General features: G+C 42.6%; 1 protein-coding gene across 4 annotated transcripts in view; it reads left to right on the top strand.

The window, feature by feature from the left end:
- The window catches only part of LOC124555120 (plasma membrane calcium-transporting ATPase 2), a 370,405-nt gene that overhangs the window by 85,470 nt on the left and 270,650 nt on the right, over window positions 1–14,285 (top strand). For all 4 annotated transcript variants that reach the window (XR_006968519.1, XM_047128924.1, XM_047128923.1 and 1 more), the window contains exon 2: window positions 5,272–5,335. The gene's annotated coding sequence lies outside the window, so the exon portion shown is untranslated. The remainder of the gene's footprint in view (window positions 1–5,271; window positions 5,336–14,285) is intronic.

Genomic DNA, 14,285 nt, shown 5'->3' with positions numbered 1-14,285 from the left:
CTCAAATACAGTGCAGAATTAACACTGTACCGGCCTTACGGTTTATTTCTGGATGCTGACAAGTATTGAGTCCGACACGTGTGAAGTACGGACTGCATAGTAGTTAACGGTTTAATATTCTGTTAGACGTTGTCTACACGAATATGTGGCCAAACCCCCAAGTATCCGCTGTTTACATAATCTCTCCGAATATGATTCTAACGTTCAAAAAACGCACGCAGTCTGTGCTTCCCCGTACTGCTTCCTCAGTCCACTAGCTAATGATGTGTCGGCTATTTCCGGGTCATTTGTTAGACGTGAGTCAAGTCTGACACAGATGGCTCTGGTCCATAACTCATTTCTCTCATTTATGATAGTAACTCGTTAATCTTGCGAGCAGCTTGCGGCATCGCCTGTGAAAGCTGCAGTGAAGTGTGAAACACTTATGTGATACTCCAGTTGTGGGAGAAAACAAATAGATTCGCCCAGAAAAGAACACAAACATTTTCCCTAGGCCGGCTGTAGGCATCACGAGCAGATGCGCGCAGGCGGCCTACGACGAATTCTGTTAGTACTGACCGCTTAATGTATCGAACATGCAGATAATACCTAATGAAACTTACAGTCGCCTCTAAATCCTACAGAAAAAGTCAGTAGCATCCCTCAAACATCCTATGTTGTAATTTCCTTGCGCAATTACTGTAATGCATTCCAGCCTTCGGGCAGAATATGGTAAAGTGATGGCTAAGGACAGCCTAAAATATTAGAAACTTCAACTTACGTTTCCTGTCTTCAAAGTGCAAGCTTCAACACTAGTAGCTTCCAAATATGACTGTTGATGGAAAAATGATACATTAACATTGACTTGATAACGTTTAAGTGAACTTTTCCAGATTAATTTCCTCGAATAGCAACTGACTAAAACCTCCACGGTCGTTATGCAGGATAGCACAGTTTTCACCTCTGCCTTGGAATAAAAAAATATTAGCCAGTCGTTTCCTCGCTACGTTATGTTTTTCCTAAATCAGTATTTATAACAGTTCCTTCCATGATGGTACGCATGAGCAGCTCGACGTATCTAATATTCGTTGCTACTGCAGTAAACGTTGCCGGAAGAAATGCGGCTAGGCAAGCTTCTGCGAAGGACTAGCGGGTTGGTTCGTAGGCGGAATGGTCTATTACAGTCTACGATGGTCCAGTGGGCGCTAATGTAATACCCCACTCTTCCGTGTGAGAACGAAGTGGAGAGTAGAAATTAAAAACATTCAAAGTGCCACTTCACAAAACGCGTTTTCAGTGCTATTGTGTACTTGGTTGTTGTCCTTAGACTTGCGCCAAGTGCCAAATCGTGGAGAAAGTCTTTCAAAGATGCATTAGCAGATGGCACATGGCCTTCGTGTCAAGCTGTGCTTCTCCCTGGAGTTCCAGAATTTAAGATATGAGAAGTGGCTTTTGTTTCGTACTGTTCTATTACATATAAACCTATTGATTATTTCTGTGCTTCTGTTACCCCAAAACTTAATGCTTCATTGTTTATGGCACTTGCAACAAAGTTTCTTCTCGATATTTCACCGAAAACTTTCATTTTTAAGATCATGGCTGTGTACACAATGCAAGTTCAGCGTTGCAGAGAAGAGAACCACCAGCAATCAGCTACTGTTAATAATGCCATTTATCTACATAAACAGCGCCGTTACCGGTTTCGAGCCGACATATTAACCTTCAGACGACTGTTAGCGTTTAAATGACATTGTTGTTTACATTAGATGTTGAAAACAAAACAGCCAACTTATGTCAACAAAAACAAATGTAACGTAAACTTGAGAGCCGTCCGGATATAAACCTTACGGTTCGAAACTAGTAACAGCGCAATTTTTGTTCATGAATGACATTATTAACAGTACCTGGTTACTGATGGTTTCTTCGTTACAAGAACGAACGCATAAAAACTTTATTGGTACGTAGAACCAGTTAGTTTCCTGGTACAGCACTCCGAATGATAGTATTTTTCTTATTCGTCTCACTATTTTTTAGTGATACGGCGAGCAGCGTAATTCTGTGGTATCAGACTACCATAAGTTTTTTGCTACAGATAGTTTCTCGTTCTTCTGACAAGTGTGAGATTAGGCATTAAAAACCCTTTAACCTCCCACTCCAGACGTTGCGTGAGCGGCAGTGCAATAGCAGGAGCTATTAAAGGCAGTAGTGCGGAAGGGCCACTAGTGGATTGGTGTCTCATCCATATTGCGTGCGTGTGGCATGCCAGCGAGGTGAACGACACAGTGCGTGCGGGCTCTGGCGTATCGATTCGGCCGCCACCGAGGCCTAGACGCGGCAAGGACACTGCCTACCGCTAACAAGCGACACCCGCCCGCCTTTGAATGTCCTCCGCTGCCGATTCCTCTCCCTGAGCCACGCCCCCAAGTCGTCGGCGCGCTTGCTGCTTCAAAATACGTCAGGCGGGCGGGTCACCTCTCCGGGTTAAAAGGGAATAATTTTTTGAGACACGCTATGTTCTGCTGACTACTACACAAAATGTGATGTAACATAAAGTGCTCGCTCCATTCACAGAACACGTGGACAGTCTGAAACGAAAGGCGGTTACGACACGTAACTGCTATATTTCATAGCAGCACAATATAATTGATGAAAAGTGATTTTTGATAATCATACGGCAGAGCACTGCCAGAGCACCTGACCAAATGTTTGTGCGAGTGCTAAGATCGTTATTTGTCCTGGCGTTTCCAGTGACAGTCTTCCGTTTTTGTATGCATTAGTGCCGTAGTTTGGGATAATTGGCAAATCGTACCTTTCATTCCACCTCTGTTCCCTTTCCTCGTCGCAATACCTTAAATATTTTCGAACAGTCGACCTGGTCAGTTGGCTCTCAGGTCCGAAGCACTTACAGGACGAAGAGACGGGTTGACTGAGAAATTGAACTCGTATTTGGTAGGCCCGGGCTTCAAATCCCAGTCCTGCCGTTGAGATTTAGGCCTCCGTAGTTTCCAAAATCGGGCTGATGGTCTTGTTTACACTGAAGTTGCAGCTAAATTGAGCGCCCGCTGCTTACGGCTGCAGAATGCGTCCCACGTTACGTGGCAGTTGAGCTCCGTGAACGATTTCTGGTGCATACCGAATAAATACTTGATTTCCAGTGCTATATAAATTAATTTGGTGAGCCAGTTGTCTCAAGGAAGGATTAGGTACTGAAAGCTCATGATCCTGAGGATTTCATACCACCACTCGATGCGGTCCCATCTTCCGATAGCGTTGACTGGCGCCTGGAAGAGCGTCTCTTCGTAGTTGCACCCACATAACTGCCGGCCCGTGCTGGCGCTTCTGAAACGGGCCAAGAATAAACTTGTCACGCTACTGCAAATTGATGTACTTACCGCCTAGCGGGCTTGTGCAACAGCGTGGCGTCTGCTGTTTGTTGTAGCTGCAACAAATCTGCTTGTAGCTATAGCGTATTGCACTGGAGCCCACTATACAATATATTGGTTAACTGACTCTTAACGCCTCGTCATTTAACACTTCATCTTTTGTCAAGGGAAGGGTTATTTTTTTGCAGAAACAAAAATTGCTTGGAAACAACTTCAGAACTTTTCACCACGCAATGGGCGTTAGAAAAGAGAAGTATGATTGGCCAAGAAACAATAATTGTTCAAAGAAAATAGTACTTAAACCATTTCATTGCAAGCATGTAAATAAAGAAAAAAGCAGGCAACAAGATGATCTGTTGTATTTTTTCGTAATATGATAGTGGGTTAGGTATGAAGTTATCACGCGATAGCTAGGACGGTGACTCCGAATTCCAGTGGTGGTGGTGGTGGTGGTGGTGGTGGTGGTGGTGATACATTGCTCACTTCCTATTTTTTGAAGACACAGAAGGTGTCCCAGACCTTTAGGGGCAAATGCTTTCACGGAAGGTTGAGAATCCTAAACTGAAATATTTGAGGTAAGGATCTCTAATGATCGGAAATAGATATTCATTATTGACGTTAACAATTTATAAATTATAGCAGCAACTTACGCTCGCAACAACGTTCCAGTACCGACTGCAAAGTCGACATGTGACTGCTGGTGAGTATCGTACCTCACGACCAGTCATCATAATCATCGTCTCCGTACTCTCGTCGTTGTAATTCTTCTTCGAGAGCCTTGGACAGCGCTGTGTGGTTTGAACGACATACCTTGTCGTATGTTTCTATACGACGATAAATTTCTTTCAATTAGAGCGACGCCTGTTGGGACAGCTTTCTCTGTTTTCCAACCACTACATTAATAAATACTTGGATGCAGGTTCCTGTAACGAGTAGTACTCCGTCTTAGTCACGAACTGTAAACTGTAGTCACTCCACGGTGTATTATTTCCTTTTTTTCTTTTTCTTAAAGGCATTCGTCGACCACTGTATTATTGCACCTGGAAGTGAGGGCGTTTCGGTTGGCTCATTGTGAGTCAGCACGTAATCGGGGTTGATAGTATACGCACAACCGACTTGAAAGCATTGACAATGCGACACGTATTTCATCATCACTGACTTGATTACCATAGCGTCACCGCGTGTTTCCGACAACGGCCAAGTGAAATAACATTGTCGTTGAGTAATACCGTCACTTAAGTGGATGCGGCAGGCAGTTTTTGCGAAACAAGCGCTGTTTGTAGGTACATGCCCCGAACTCTTTCCTCATTCTAGACATCGTACCGCCTGAAATAACAGCTCTGACAATAGGTTCGGAATGCCTAATACTCTGTATAGGTTCCTCCACATACCGTGAAGATTTGGCTGGCGCTACCTGTGTAATACAATCTCGACGAAATAGTTCACTGACAAACTCTAGGCAACTTACCAGAACCTCTTTCAATTCTATTCAATTTACATGTTAATTTTCGGAGAAAACTTGCGCTTGATTTTTACATGACTGCGCTGTGATCAAAATACGGTAGTTAACTGGCGGTACTGTCTACGCAGCTAGATTGTTATGTAACAGTCGTTGATAACTGTGTTATCGCGACAAAGTAACCACCTCTCACGCAGAAGTGCAGTCGGGAAAGGTCCTTTTAACTGGGCAGCAGTGTTCAAATACCGCGACTTTTCAGCATTCCACTGACACTTTTTACTGATCTGATTAAGCGCATTTACACATTCTGGAACCTCTGCAGTCCGTTCATTATCGCCGAGACTCGTTGATCCCCTTTACGAGGCGACTTCCACAAATTAAATTTCGTGTTTGTCATTAATTTTATCATTCGTGTTCGATGAAAATTTAATAATGTTTCTTTTTTTCCAGGAACGCTGTCTGTGGCCAGCATTTCATATAGAAGAAATTTGATGTCCATCTCGTTTCACTACAGGTACTTAATTCAAGCATTTCTTATATACGACTTGGAGGTAGTTTACTTTGATGCGTATGATTTACATACGTGTATACTTTAGTAAAATAATTGTACAGAGGAAAGTACTAAGAGCCGAAATGTTTGACTGCATTGATCTTGTAATGTGAAAGCTGGAAAAATTTCTAGACCAGCAAAGGCAAGTGACAAGCGACTGCTGAAATGAATCCATGAGCTCAGCAGTTCACAATTTGCTTTTAACTTGTAGATACAGTCATTCAATCTTTCACATGACTTCTAATCAGTAACGTTTTGGAGTAGGAGCTAGGTCTCTCATGAGCAAAATACTCTTGAATATTCGTGCGAATAACCGATGACAAGAACACCTCATTTTGTGTCGTAATAACAGGGTGTAAATTTCAAACGAAATGGTTACGTGGAACGTATTATAAAACACACATATAATCTATGTATTTACCTGATAAACTAACAGCTGGGGTCTAGTTCTACATTTCGTCAAATAGGAAATACTAGTTGCTCTCTTAAAGGTAAATGAGTACTTCATGACACTCTTCAAAATAACATTCAATTGCCCGTTATCATTATGAGATTAATTTTCGGTGTTTAAAATAGAATTTCCAGGATGCTAGACCAATATCGACGTTCATTCTACAGCGAAAACCGTAAATTTCCCGGAGAAATTAGTTTTTTTGTACTGTCCCCACGGTAAAGCCAGCCAAGTTTCAATCAAATTACCACGAAGCACGTCTGAACAGCTTTTGATTCTATCTGTGCTCACAACCTAACGTGAAATGAGTTCTCCTGTGACATTCTTGTATGTCTGAGTTCAAGTTCATGCTTTAAAAGATTCTTATAGTTTAAAATGACAGCGGTGACTTTTACGCTTCTTTCGGAAGTGTACTTGTAATAATCTGCCAAAGAGTTGCCTGTGACAGTGTCGCTATTCTGGTAGTTTAACCAAATACTTTATTTTTCCTTTAACCAATTACAAACAATATGGATCAGAGGGCAGCCAGATCCTTAGTTCTGTTCAATTTTTTAAACTTTCTCCTGCAGAGCTTAAGTTTGTATGAATACGTGGTATCGTCTGCAGCAGTTTATCTGAAGAGTAACAGGAAAATAAATATATTCAATTCTGGGAACCGAATATCAGAAGCTCAGTGTGTCCACGATTGAAATAAAATTCTCAAATTGTTTCATACAGTGTACTAGAGGTAAACGGCGTAAACACAAACATCAACTCCGGACGGTCATTAAAGTGGATCAGTTGGATTAATCCTAGTGGAGAGTTAGAGTCCTTGGACTATTGCAACTTCTAAGTGGTGTACGTAAAAGTTATTCATAAAATTGATCTGAGTGTACAATACATCTTTTATTTTAATACCGTTAAGAGCATGAGAGAGAACTGTGCCACTGAATTTAAAAGGTCCATGAACAAATCTTCCTTTGTACATTTGAGCGTTCCAAAATTTCTATAAACCGAATAAGTGCACAAACCCCGAATTATCGACTAAAGGAAACAGTTCATCGTAAGGGTCACCCGCTGTTCCCAGTACGTGACCTTTCTTAATGTAGCTAACAGTGAGAACATTGACTGTACGAGGCACATAATACATTTTTTTAGAAATGAAGCCTGGGACTTCTAATGACTTACGTGGTCATACAGTAGTTTCCGGTTGATAAAGTGGTTGTACTCACGTAACTGACAAAATCTTTGAAACATGTTTCAGGATATGCCCATTCTGTTGTCCAGCCATGATAATACCCCAGTTTGCAAGGCTGGAAGTTACATCTACATCTACGTGATTACTGTTCACAATAAAGTGCCTGGCAGAGTTAAGAAGTAAACACCAGAAAATCCCAAGGAAATGGAACTGCTACCTTGTGAGATCACTCTGGCCTACATACTCCGTATCAATAGTCATCCGTGACTGTCTACTAAAAACTGCCCGCACATAACATTAGATAAGTGTTCATGTTGCCATCACCAGTCCTGTACTTCGTTGCTGACGACAATGAGCTGGACAGAAGTGACTGCTAAAAAAGGCTGGGAGGCGGTCGTAGTGGGTTGCCAGCATTGTTGTGCGGGATGTGAAAGCGGCTGCACCGCCGGCCTTGGCACACTGCGGAACACGCCAGCGCTTCTGAAACCACACGGAGCCGCCGGCACAATGACGAATGCTGACGACCTGCCGTGCCACGTTGTTTCTATGTCACGGCCTTCGCGCTGGATTGAAACACTAGTCTCCTCAGACTTTCACATTTATTTCGAGTGGGCGGAATGAAGCTGCACTGTGGTGATGACTGTTTTTTGTTGTAGTTACTACTTCGAGAAAGACCGTTCCACGTTTCCTCGTAAAGTGCTAGTATCACCGATGTGTAAAGCTATCAACTGTAGTCACAATTTATTAGGAATGTTTATGATGTGAAAGAAGCTAAATCGCTTAATTTTGTTACAGTAGCTTTCGTGGTCAAACAGATGTGAAAGTGGACATTCCTGCCGAGAATCGTTATCAGTTTTGCAAAAACGCCTGAAAAGACAATGTAGCATTATCGAGAGCTAGGTAACGCATTGGTCGTAGCAGCGGTTACGTGTAGGAGGGTTTAATATCCAATTTCGGTCATCCTCATTTATAATTTTCGTAGTTTCCATGTGGAAGTGGAATGGTGCTATAAGGATGAACACGGCCAGTTTATTCTGTCTTCCTTTGCTGAAGTATTGATTACTTTCCAAGCACAAGCATGTGGACTGGGTGGAAAAAAAACACGAACTTCATGCACCCTTCTCAACCATGTATGTTTACGTGTAAGCTAAGAGACTTTGTCAGTGGCAGAACTGAAAATAAGTTGGCTTTGATCCCCTGCAATTATTATAGCCATGTGCCGTTGGAGTACCTGCATATTTACTTCGTGTGTTGCTGTCTAAAAATGAAACTAAACGTAACATATTACGTAATGTATTGCTGGAGTATGCTTAGATTCATTGTATAGCTTGCGATCAGATGCTTTCTCGATAATTTCGTGTAACTGCTTTGGTCGTGGTGATTACGACCTGCGTCACACTGATGGTGCAGATCTGTTTTTATATGAATACAATACTGGCCATTAAAATTGCTACACCAAGAAGAAATGCAGATGATAAACAAGTATTCATTGGACAAATATATTATACTAGAACTGATATGTCATTACATTTACATGAAATTTGGGTGCATAGATCATGAGAAATCAGTACCCACAACCACCACCTCTCGCCGTAATAACGGCCTTGATACGCCAGGGCGTTGAGTCAAACAGAGCTTGGATGGCGTGTACAGGTACAGCTGCCCATGCAGCTTCAACACGATACCACAGTTCATCAACAGTAGTGACTGGCGTATTGTGACGAGCCAGTTGCTCGGCCACCATTAACCAGACGTTTTCAGTTGGTGAGAGATCTGGAGAATGTGCTGGCCAGGGCAGCAGTCGAACGTTTTCTGTATCCAGAAAGGCCCGTACAGGAACTGCAACATGCGGTCGTGCATTATCCTGCTGAAATGTATGATTTCGCAGGGATCGAATGAAGGGTAGTGCCACGGTTCGTAACACATCTGAAAAGTAACGTCCACTGTTCAAAGTGCCGCCAATGCGAACGAGAGGTGACAGAGACTTGACGTTTTGCCATTCGTGCACCCAGGTTCGTCGTTGAGTACACCATCGCAGGCGCTCCTGTCTGTGATGCAGCGTCAAGGGTAACCGCAGCCATGGACTCCGGGCTGATAGTCCATGCTGCTGCAAACGTCATCGAACTGTTCGTGCAGATCGTTGTTGTCTTGCAAACGTCCCCATCTGTTGACTCAGGGATCGAGACGTGGCTGCACGATCCGTTACAGCCATGCGGATAAGATGCCTGTCATCTCGACTGCTAGTGATACGAGGCCGTTGGGACCCAGCACGGCGTTCCGTATTACCCTCCTGAACCCACCGATTCCATATTCTGCCAAGAGTCATTGGATCTCTACCAACGCGAGCAGCAATGTCGCGATACGATAAACCGCAATCGCGAAAGGTACAATCCGACCTTTATCAAAGTATGAAACGTGATGGTACGCATTTCTCCTCCTTACACGAGGCATCACAACGACGTTTCACCAGGCAACGCCGAGCAACTGCTATTTGTGTATGAGAAATCGGTTGTAAACTTTCCTCATATCAGCACGTTGTAGGCGCCAACCTTGTGTGAATGAATGCTCTGAAAAGCTAATCATTTGCATATCACAGCATCTTCTTCCTGTGGGTTAAATTTCGCGTCTGTAGCACGTCATCTTCGTGGTGTTGCAATTTTAATGGCCAGTAGTATATCTAATTCTCCAGAATACTTACAGTAAAGGCATGTGGAGCTATTTTCAGAAATTTTCATTGTATGAAGAGTAAGAAACAAGGCTGTAAATTTGGAAGTTTATATTTGTAAGTGTAACTAAATTGCAAAGCCACAAATTCATCCGGCAGTTACGAAAATTTTGCTGTGCAGTTCACCAAAATCATTTCGTGACATACCAACGAGATAGCTGACTGAAGCATACGGAGAAAATACTACCATTTCGGAGTTACGATAAAAGCGTTTCATAATAACTGAGACCGCAAGGAAGAAACGTTTACCCTTCGAAACACAGTTTAAGACGGATGAAGCTGCAGTGCCACTTCACTGAACAGTTAACGCATACATTCAAAACCCTGAGGTGGTAGCGAAATATCAGTCGTGATTACGAGTAGTTATTATTATGAATGATTGTAATTAAAGAGCAGCCACTTCGGTTGGCTGGCGCACCTTGCCTAAGTGTCAGGTCTAAGCTCTGCGTTCTCGTTTCGTTGCGTGGAAGTACTGCAGCTAGGTAAATTCACCACGTAATCTCCGTTATCAATGACCAGTGATAACTTATCTCTGTGCTTCAGTTATATCACTGCCGGGATGTTTCAGTAGCCGCCGCAACGGTGACGTGCCCTGGTTCACATCTGAGCTTATCCTCTGCAGTGTAGTAAGCGGGTTAGATTAAGTTACAGCTTCCACTAACAACGCTGAATAATACCTGTTTGTATTCAACCTTCAGTTTACTCAGAACCTGCCGTGAGCACTTAGCATTAAATTGCGTTCTCTCCCATTACTAACAGCATGCCTCTTACCTAGTGTGTGTGTGTGTGTGTGTGTGTGTGTGTGTGTGTTCAATACGTCCTGTTTTGGAACAATTATTCACCGTTCGAATTAAATGTTATCACTTTAACAGATATCTTACTATGTCCAACAAAACCACAGTGACAAAGCTTAGACTAAAAAAACTCTTGTCCAGATAGTATCTTCCCGCTTCAGCATGTTACAAAAAAGTCTGCTTTTAAATTAATGCTATCTGCCTACTGTGTCTTCAGAGCGAGTCAACCCATTATCATCTCCAACTGTTTAATACTTAATACTGGTGTCGCCTTTCCAATCATTTACAGATTGTAGCGGAGTGTTTCCTGATTCGAATAACTTTTGAGATTTTATTTATTGTAGCCTTAAACAGTAAGTTACAAAAATACTTAAACAATACCATCCTCAACTTCAGGATATTGTTCTTGGTATCTGATGTAAATAATGGAACTTAGGAGAAAAACAACACTAAAACTTTCTAAACATCGGCATGTGGCGCAAATTAGGAATTTGGTTTCCTAATTTGTACCACCCTTCTGAACCATGTCCATGAGCTTCAAGATACGTACTAGTCTAAGGAAGTGCTTCATATTTTAGTTCTTACATCGCTATTTGCAGACATTAAAATATAAAATTTTCACTTCTTTCCCCCATCCCTGTACACGTCTGGTGAATCTACATTTGTATTTCGCGCATGTGACCAATTTATGTATTCTTTCTTCGTCACACAACTCGCAATACTCCCGTGACCGCAAAACACCTTTTACAACTGAAGGTGTAATTTGACGTGCTACCTATTTTCGAGGATCGATTTTTTTTTTTCATAGGGTACTTTTCAGTTCAGAGGCTTACAGTTTTGCTTGGAGCTCTCATCATATGCCTCGGATTCGGTGATAATTGCTGGGTGAACACATTCAGCTCTCTTCTTGCTTGCCATGAATTATCACTACGGAAATCGTGGGGCAATCCGTTTCGTTCTGCATGGTCGAAAGCAAGTTTTTATACTTCAGACACGCATAAACCGATCACCATCTCTTCAAATGTAAGAATATGTACTTCCAGGTCGTTTCAGCTTCGTTGAAAACACTTTACTGCGGTCAGAACCTTTGCATCCCCTTATGAATTATTATTTTCAGCATTATCTATAATTGTTCGCTTAGCCACTTCTTATATGCGTGCACAGTCACTTATGATCCCCATGCAGATACAGTGTTACAGCTTGACCATATGTACTTGTCGTAGACTTCAATAACTGGTAGTCTTTTCAGTATTAAAGACGAAGTTGCACTGTGGTTACAATCCATGTTGAACATCTAGATTCCTTATGGTAATAGAATGGGCTATTTCACAGTAAGATGGTATGTTAGTACAATCTCCTATTGGACGATGTGTTAAATTATTGTGGCTTGAAAAGCAAGTTGCCTTGGCTGACTTAACCTTGAAGATAACAACACAGAAGTTGTACCCACTGTGTAATGAGCCCCAAAAGTTGATACAACTACTTTTGCAAACTTCATCTACGATACAACATGTATTAAAGACACTGTGAGAGACTTCCCTCCAGAGCTACAATACAAATGTTCTTATGTCGTTCGTAGTAATTTGTTAGCTTAAAATTCAAGAGGCACTTTAGCAGTAAGATACGCTTCTTTATTTAGGCACATTCTTCTTAACGTAATCGTAAGAGTATATAACGTTGTCATTATTTGACGAAACTCAAGTGGCTCGGTTCACACTGTCCTTAAATATTTACCCTCTCAACTTAGTGTGTTCAAAGAGTGGCTACCCCGAGTTTATAATCATAAAGCAAAAGCTTCTTTCCTTTCGGCCAACATTCACAAGTTTTCATCTTTCCTGTAAACTACTGTACTTCAAAATCTACTGCTCAAGCGGTCTACAAAATATTACCTAGGAAGGTGGTGTTTCGTAAGACACTGGATTCGTGTTCGGGAGGACGCCGGTTCAAATCCCCGTTCGGCCATCTAGATACAGATTTTCCGTGGCTCCCTAAATCACGTAAAGCAAAAGCTGGGATGATTCCTTAGAAAAGGTCATGGCCGGTTTCCATCAACACTTTCCCCGAGCTTTTCTCCGTCTGTAATGACCTCGTCGTATGTATGTTGGACCATAATTTTTCTTCCTTAAAACAATATTGCTGGTATATAGTTTAAAGTCGCTGTGTTACGAGTGAATTCATTATAAAAATATATTGTACATTGCTGAACTTTCCGCGCCGCCTTCCAGGTTGTCCTTCGGTGCACTTCATATTCTCACGGGGTTCCTCAATTTCCTGTTGCGCCATCGACCCACCATCAGTAATTCATTCCTCCTCCAAAAAAAAAAGCTGCATCTAAACAGTAAACTTAGCTGGCATTCTTAATGGCGCTAGATTTTGTTGCTGTGACCTCCGTACCATGCAACATTCCGATGGTCATCATGAAACAGCTGTATCGTATGATGGAACTGGATGGATATCATCGGTGAAAATGGAATTGTCGTTAGCTTTATCTAGCACTTGTCCATAGTCATCAGTACTAAGATGCGTACGTAATCGTGTGCTCGTGCTATCGTGGTCGCCCGCCTAGCTGAGTGCGCGCGCCTTTGTGCGGAAACGTTGCGAGAAAATTAGCGTGCGCAGTGGCAAGAGGAAAATTAGGCCTGCAAGAAAGAGGCTGCAATTACTGCGCAAGAATTACGCCGGCGCTCCCGACTCCTCGTTGCCGCCATATTGATTCAGATCTTCCGCGCCGTCTTGGCTGACACCATGGCAGTTGAAGGCAGAATAGAGCAACTGCTACAAAGAGACTTCATATTCGCCAGGAACAATTTGTTCTCAGAAACCCATGCCACGTTTGAGGCATCTCCCAAATCAACTTCAAAACATACATTGAAACATGCTTAGCATTAGTTGTCCCACCGCTGATGTACAGAATGTCAGTATGGAGTGTAATGCCCCAGCACGGTAATCCGGAATGCACAGTCCTGTGTGGATTGAGGCAGTCTTCCCATTACTCTGAAAGCACCGCCTTGAGGTCAGTAGTGGTGCTTCGACCTATTGCGTCCATGCGTGTTCAAAGATCACAGGGAGCTGATAAATGTAGAAACGTGATCTTGCAGGTACTCACCAGCCCAGTTCTCTATAGTGGGACACTCTCATAAGTCATTTGGAAGCCAAAAAATACCCACATAATCATCTACGGGATGCCATTCATTTACATCACAGCCGTCACATTACCCGTAGTGCACACATTCTGCTGCGTACGTGCTAACAGGATATAGACCCAGATAACATTGACACCACTTGTCGCGTTTTTTCAAAGTACTGGTCCCGATGTCCGTGTATATTCGTTGAGCGATACACGGTTCGGTGCGGTAAGAACGTAAACCTTAACTCAAGTGGACCCTGCCACTCACTGAATAAGTTTTTAAAATTATTCCATTCTGTAGTCCATAAATACCCATGGTAGCAGTTGAGATGAGAATTAGCTTTGTAGAACTTGCACACAAAACCGTTCCCTTCAGAGTTTATTTAACCACAGTTTCCATTTGTTAGTAATGATTTTAGGCGATTAGATTTTAGTGCATTAGCAACGGGTGCCTCGCGGGCCGCGATTTGTTTCAAAAAATGGTTCAAATGGCTCTGAGCACTATGGGACTTAACATTTAAGGTCATCAGTCCCCTGGAACTTAGAACTACTTAAACCTAACCAACCTAAGGACATCGCACACATCCATGCCCGAGGCAGGATTCGAACCTGCGACGTAGCGGTCGCGCGGTTCCAGACT

The sequence above is a fragment of the Schistocerca americana genome, chromosome X (genome assembly GCF_021461395.2).
Source record: "Schistocerca americana isolate TAMUIC-IGC-003095 chromosome X, iqSchAmer2.1, whole genome shotgun sequence".
Classification (NCBI taxonomy): Eukaryota; Metazoa; Arthropoda; class Insecta; order Orthoptera; family Acrididae; genus Schistocerca; species Schistocerca americana.
This window is presented reverse-complemented; position numbering and strand designations above follow the sequence as displayed.